Here is a 6953-nt window from a genome sequence, read left to right as displayed (position 1 = left end):
TTCCTCTCAAAATCTGTGTGGTCCTTAACCATATGTCTAACGCCATATAACCGTAAATAAAATGTGTTGAGTGCGTCGTTAAATAAAACATTTCTTTCTTTTTCTTTCTTTAAACAAAACAAAACCAAACCATTCGTACTGGTCCGTGGTACACGTCCTTGTTCGCATTCACGTTAGTGGAAAATCGATATCTAGAGAGAAAATACATTGATCAATTCCGCATCCGGAAGCACGAAAAAACAACAAAAAACTTATTTTGGGAGCTGACGTGCCAATCTTAACCAATATTACTTATGTAAAAGGACATTTCACTGATGTACGGATGTGCACTTCGCAGACGGACTGACGCGGATACGAATAGCTTGGTACGAGTTTTAAAATGTGTTTATGCCTCGTAGGAACATGTCATTAGAAGACAGTGGGTAGGGCTCTTACCTAGCTCCGATATGAACATTAACAGACAAATGCATATGGTTAACGGTTAACTTTGGTTAACGGTAATTAACGTTAGATCACGGTTTCATCCCATATTAGTGAAAGTTTATCTATGTAAAACTGTATATGCACATTGGCGTAACTAGGGAACAATGCAATCAGAATTTTTTTTCCTTATCACCTTTTATACCCCCCCCCCCCCCCACTGCTCTATAAACACGACTCATAGATAGCGTGGGTCCCCACTGACGTAGCCATAATTTTATACTGGGGGCGGGGGAGGGGGGGGAGGGGGGGGGAGGGGAGAACACGCACAATGTATGTATGTAGCCCGAGTACTCTGACTATGAGCGAGCTAGACGGACATTTGGATGGTTATGTCCGTCTATAAAAAAAAAAAGTAGTATCGGAAATAGAATAAAAATTATTTTCGTCAATTATTGCTTTCATATTAAACTGACAAGTAAATATTTAGCAAATACCTATTTAATGATACTCTACCTACTTTAGCATTTACTTGTTTTAGCTGTCATCGATGTACAAGGTAGTGTTTACTCTTGAAATTAAAATAAAGATGTCAGTAAACAGGAGATGTGTGACCTTTATTGGAACAGACTATAACACATTTTGATGATATGTGTAATAGTGGAGCTAATTTTAATTAGATTGTACAGTCAGTGTACTCGGGCTAGCATGTATGTATTGATGTATGAATGTCAATATATTGTATGTATGTCGAGGTTGACTGTTACATATATAGATATTAACGCACTGGCGCAGGGGATAATTAAATCCTTTCTGGCCTCACAAATTGCCCCATGCCGTTGCTGGGACTCGAACCTATGGCACCGAATCGCCCGCAACTTTGCAGACTTGCGACGATACCCTTTGAGCTACTGAGGCATCCATATGTATGTATGTGTGTATGTATGTATGTATGCATGATTTTATAAAATTTAATAATTAAAAAAATATAGGTTTGATTGGGGGTCTTGGCCCCTCGTGCTCCTCCTCTTTACGTCATTGTGGGCCCCCCTCCTCCAGTGTGGGTGGCCCCCTAAAATCCTACCTGTGCCAATGCATATCACGATTCTCGGTTATGTAGTGGTTAAGCCATCAGACTTGAAACTGGTATGTACTGGGTTAGCATTCTGGTACCGGCTCCGGGTCCAACCCAAAGCAAGTTTTAATGACTTAATGGGTATAATAGTAATGATGGTAATGAATATTATATACATGTAATATACATGTAATATGTATACGATATGTACACGTACATGTATGTAGTGTGTATATGTGTTAGTTCAAGCTGGTGCTGTGGTACACCGTCTGATAAGTTCATTTTGCCTATGGTTGAATATTTCATAACAGAATTGGCGAACAATTGGAGTTCAGGGCCGTAGCTAGGATGTTTTGTTTGGTGGGGGGGGGGGGGGGGGCGCAACTGAGTAGTAAATAGTCTAAAACTCCTTAAACGGTTAAGAAGAGAATTTTTGTTCTATATTTTTTTCCGGATCCCCCCCCGCTAGCTACGGCCCCGGAGTTACCTATTCTGAACTGTCAAGAAGGAAAACACATGTTTCCAGTTCAGACAGAAGGTCAGAACATATTTGACCGACTTTATAATATAGTATGTTTCTTAAATGTCTGGTTCTTGTTGACACAGCCGGCAGATACGCTCATTTATGTGGATATTCCTATAACGTCCAGTCTCTATTTCCAGTCTGTGAGCACACAGACGTAGTTTAGTGAGAGCTTGTCTGAAATTAGTATTTTAAATATATTTCAAGTAATTTGCCATTTTATATTTGTTTTCAATATTTTTAAATATTTGCAGATATTCAGAGTTCTGCAGCTTAATTTTAAAGTGTTCGTAATATCTGTCACCAAAGATTTTGCTTATCGTACGTAGTTTGATTTTGAATGAATTTTAGCGTCAGTTAATAGACTTTGGTCAGTGTTGTTACTATCAAGTATATCTTGTAAATAAGTATTTCAGCCTATTTTGTGTTGTGTTTGTAGCTCTTTGCTACAGGATACTGCATCATGCAATATAGATCTTGATTCTTCTATATATTCTAGGTACATAAAATATTTATAACTATTTGCATGAACTAGTATGCTATTTATAAGTGGGTAGCGCCCCATTTCACTTCACTGTTTCTTGGGACTTGAAGATTAATTTTACAGGATATTACGGAATTTTACAGAATACACTGTGCGATCAAGTCTGGTTCGGATGACCGACTGGTTTTACGATTCCATCAGTCGCCAACCGACGTTAACCTCACGTGAGTGGAGAGGATATCACCGCGGCTATGGACCAGCATCCGACTCGTCGATCTACACTTTCGGCCATCTTGCTGGTGCTTTTTGGGGGCAACGCATCACCATTTGTCGTGCCGTTACTTGCTGTAGCAGCTGAATATCGTTTGTGATCACAAGTAGGTTGACCTCTGTAGTGTTTGGGTCATTCGTTGGTAAAAGGGTCAATTCCGTTGTCAAACACTGAAAAAAACACTAAAATAAATGTTACTTAAATAAGATACTTTTTTTTTGTCAGGAATATTGGAAAATGTGTCTAGTTCCAAGAAATATAGTCATCTGTGGAACTTAATCTGTGTTTGATTTTAATAAAAAGTTTATTTTACTAAGGATACTGTATTAAAAAATGTCAACTCTGTCACATTGTGATGACTATTATTCAACATAATTTAATCATGCATAAATTGTCAACATTTTTAATTTATGTTTATAAAAAATATGTTTCTTTAATAAAATATTTGTTCTCATAGGAATATTAGGAAGTATGTCTATTTCCAAAAAATATAGCAGCTTAATCTGTATATTTAATTTAAATAAAATTATATTTTACTAAGGAATAAAGAACACTGTTTTTAAAAATGTCAACTCTGTCACATTGTGATGACCATTATTTAACATATTTAATTATGCATAAATTGTCAGCATTTTCAATTTATTTTGTGTATTAGTACTTACATTAGTTACTCAGTATCTCCTGTTATTTAGCATCAATAATAATATAATAAACATGGCATTAAATGAATAAATTGTTTTTAAAATGTTGATAAAAAAAAGGTAAACTATTTTAGGACTTTTGTTTAAAACAAGTTTGTTAAAGTTTGTTTTGTTTAACGACACTACTAAAGCACATTGAATTATTAATCATCGGCTATTGGATGTTAAACATTTGGTCATGTTTGATATATTGTCTTAGAGAGGAAACCCGCTACATCTTTCCATTAGTAGCAAGGGATCGATTTTTGTTTCAAGTTTATAATGTAATATGAGTGGTTTGTGGTATGGTATCTTATTAAAAAACAAACCTTGTTTTAAGTATTTCTGCAGTGTATAAACTTACTTTATCACTTAGACTATTTATTTATACTTAACATTTATAATGAAATCCCAGAATTGTGTTGTGAAAGAAGTTAAGAGAACTAATAAACTAAATGTTTCGTGTCATGCATGGATTCGACGAGTAAAAGTAAAGTTTGTTTTATTTAACGACGCCACTACAGCACGTTGATTTTTTTTATCTTATCATCGGCTATTGGACGTCAAACATATTGTTATTCTGACACTGTTTTTTTTTTTAGAGGAAACCCGCTGTCGCCAAATAGGCTACTCTTTTACGATAGGCAGGAAGGGATATTTTATTTGCGCTTTCCACAGGCAGGATAGCACAAACCATGGCTTTGTTGAACCAGTTATGGATCACTGGTCGGTGCAAGTGGTTTATACCTACCCATCGAGCCTTGCGGAGCACTCACTCAGGGTTTGGAGTCGGTATCTGGATTAAAAATCCCATGCCTCGACTGGGATTCGACGAATGATTATGAATAACCCGAGCTGGACAAATCTGTTTAAATCTATTACAGGTATATCTACAATCAATATAATTATACCTGATGACTATTTCATTACTTTTAGACGTGCACGAATACTAAATACATTTTGAAGAGATACATTACACAGCTGGGTACAGATACAACAAAAACAACAACCACGAAATATAGATGACATTTTAGGTACCGTATTAATATTTGGTACAACAGTAAAATATGTATAGATAAAAAAAAAAAAATTATATTTAAAAACAAAATATTAAAACTAGTATCATATTTATAGGTGATCTATTGAATAAACAAGGAGACTTCCTAAAATACGAAGGAAGGAAGATAATGTTTTATTTAACGACGCATAATTTATTAAAATAACACCCCCCCCCCCCCCCCCCCCCCCCCCCCCCCCCCCCCCCACTGCTGAAGCAAATCCTCAAATTCGGGCAAAAACGACAGAGATATTCGGGCAAAATGTGTTAACGCAGTACCCTTTTATCATGTATTTCCTTCAGTCTGCCCACAAAATTAGTTGTTATCATTGGGAAAATGCGTAGTGATTAATTTACAACTCTATATAGCTGCTTGGTAGTAATGCTTATATAAATAAATGTTGTTATCCATAATCAGGCATTTTCGTTTAATCCGGGCAAAAATCAGCCTTCCCCCTGTACAACAATAGGAGTTCGTACGCCTATGCTCTAACACAGAATGTTTTACTTCCAGTTGCAAGCTGTGCTGTGATTGGTCAGGCGACCGAATGTTCAACCAATCGCTATGAAGATTATCAGGATTTTAACCACAGTACGACGCCGACTGCCATGGATTACGTGTTACCGAGTTAAACTCTTGAGTATTTTTGTACTTGTTGGGCTATTTGTAACCTATCTGCACATAAGTCTATTACCGAGAAGCATGGGTTACTATAACAACGCATGCATCCTCAACCAAACTCAGAAGGAAGACATGTGGTATTTGCTACGCCACGTTACCCGCGCATTCGGAGAACTCAACGTCACTTATTGGATAGATTACGGCACGCTCTTAGGCGCTGTTCGACTTGAAGATATTTTGCCGCATGATGGAGATATTGATATTGGTAGGTTCATGCACAGTTTGAATGAGGACGGGACTATGGAATTTTATTTTACGAAAAAAATGAATGAAGTCGGTATCAAAGCAAGTGGAATGACGGCAAAATATAAAACAGCTGAAGCCGATTTATTTAGATGGACATTTTTAGAAAATTCGACAAATGGACGCCGTTTTTTAGTCAAATGGTATCCTTTCATACCATTGGAAAGTTTAGCTGAAAAATGGTATAACTATCACTTTCCTCCTCAAATACCTGTTGATGTTATTTTGCCAACAAAAGATATACGTATACATGGATATTCTGTCCAGGCTCCAAATAACCCGACAGCCTTATTGAAAATCCGGTACCCATTTACATGGTTTTTAACATTTCCTTACAAGTGGAAGTGTTGGATTTGAAGATATAACGAGAGAGAGAAAGAGAGAGAGGGGGGGGGGGAGATAGCGAGAGAGAGAGAGAGAGAGAGAGAGAGAGAGAGAGAGAGAGAGAGAGAGGCAAGAGGGAGGAGCAGAGAGAGCTAGAGACAAGGCCTAAAAATCCGTCGTTTTCACGAGAATCCATGTGAATTCCCATGAAATCAATCCGCGAGAATACTCTTAATCCTAACTTATTTTTAAACAAAAGTGTTTCTTTATAAATGCATGTGGTATGTAGGCTATGTATCAGTGCATATAAAATACCCTTGCTTTTTATTGAAAGAAATAACCAATGCAATAGCATAGTGTCCATAATATTTAATACATTATTTTACTTGCAAGTTTTGGGGAGAGTGGTTCCATTTTCATGATCTTGTATAATGTAACTTAATGTTCATGCATGTAGCCTATTCAAAGTTCTACGGTAAGCAAACTGTCCTGAGCACGCATTTCTGCTATTTGTCCAGGATAGCAGTTTAATGGCTAGTTGTTAGTGAGAGAGAAGTCATTGTGGAATTTCTCACCGAGCCACAGAAACTCGCCTTCATACGGACCCAGCACCTACCAGTTTAAGTCTGATATTTACTTAAATCGCTGTGTTTAATTTAGTTTTATAAACTGCGCACCTCGGTACTTTGGGATTTTGTTCACTGACATCCGTTTGGATGTTATCGCAGCACAGTTACAATGAGAAAGAGCAGATCATTTTATTAAAATCAAGGTTTTAGTAAACCAACGAAGAAAAACAATGTAGGAGTTTGGCAAAGAAATATTGACTTTCCATTTTACTTTCTGTTCTCTTCGGGGCAACTTTGAATTCTGCCCCGAGTCAAGCCACAGGCATCCAGAGACAGGACTCAGGATAGACATGCTCGAAACCTTCGTGGTATAGGAGCATGATAAAACCTTCAAGCCAAGCAACTTTGATTCATAGAAACGGGTATAGGTATTTTATACCACCCACGAATTAAAAAAATGATTTTGTTTTAAAAATCTATAAATGAAGAAATAATGAAAGAACGAAAGAAAAGAACGAACAAGTAAATAAATAATTAAACTGATATCTGCATACATGTATATGTGCACAGGTTGCTCATTGAATTTAATTGTCGACATTTTAAAAATGACTCTTATTAATCAATC

General features: G+C 36.7%; 1 long non-coding RNA gene across 1 annotated transcript; it reads left to right on the top strand.

The window, feature by feature from the left end:
• Window positions 1–226: 226 nt before the first annotated feature.
• On the top strand, window positions 227–5830 carry LOC121390705. Its single transcript, XR_005960246.1, has 3 exons — window positions 227–365; window positions 2646–2879; window positions 5025–5830. It is a non-coding gene; the product is annotated as an uncharacterized LOC121390705 (long non-coding RNA).
• The last annotated feature ends 1123 nt before the right edge of the window (window positions 5831–6953 follow it).

Source organism: Gigantopelta aegis, chromosome 15 (genome assembly GCF_016097555.1).
Source record: "Gigantopelta aegis isolate Gae_Host chromosome 15, Gae_host_genome, whole genome shotgun sequence".
NCBI classification, from domain to species: Eukaryota; Metazoa; Mollusca; class Gastropoda; order Neomphalida; family Peltospiridae; genus Gigantopelta; species Gigantopelta aegis.
The sequence above is the reverse complement of the archived record's forward strand: the minus strand, read 5'-3'. Positions and strand labels throughout refer to the sequence as shown.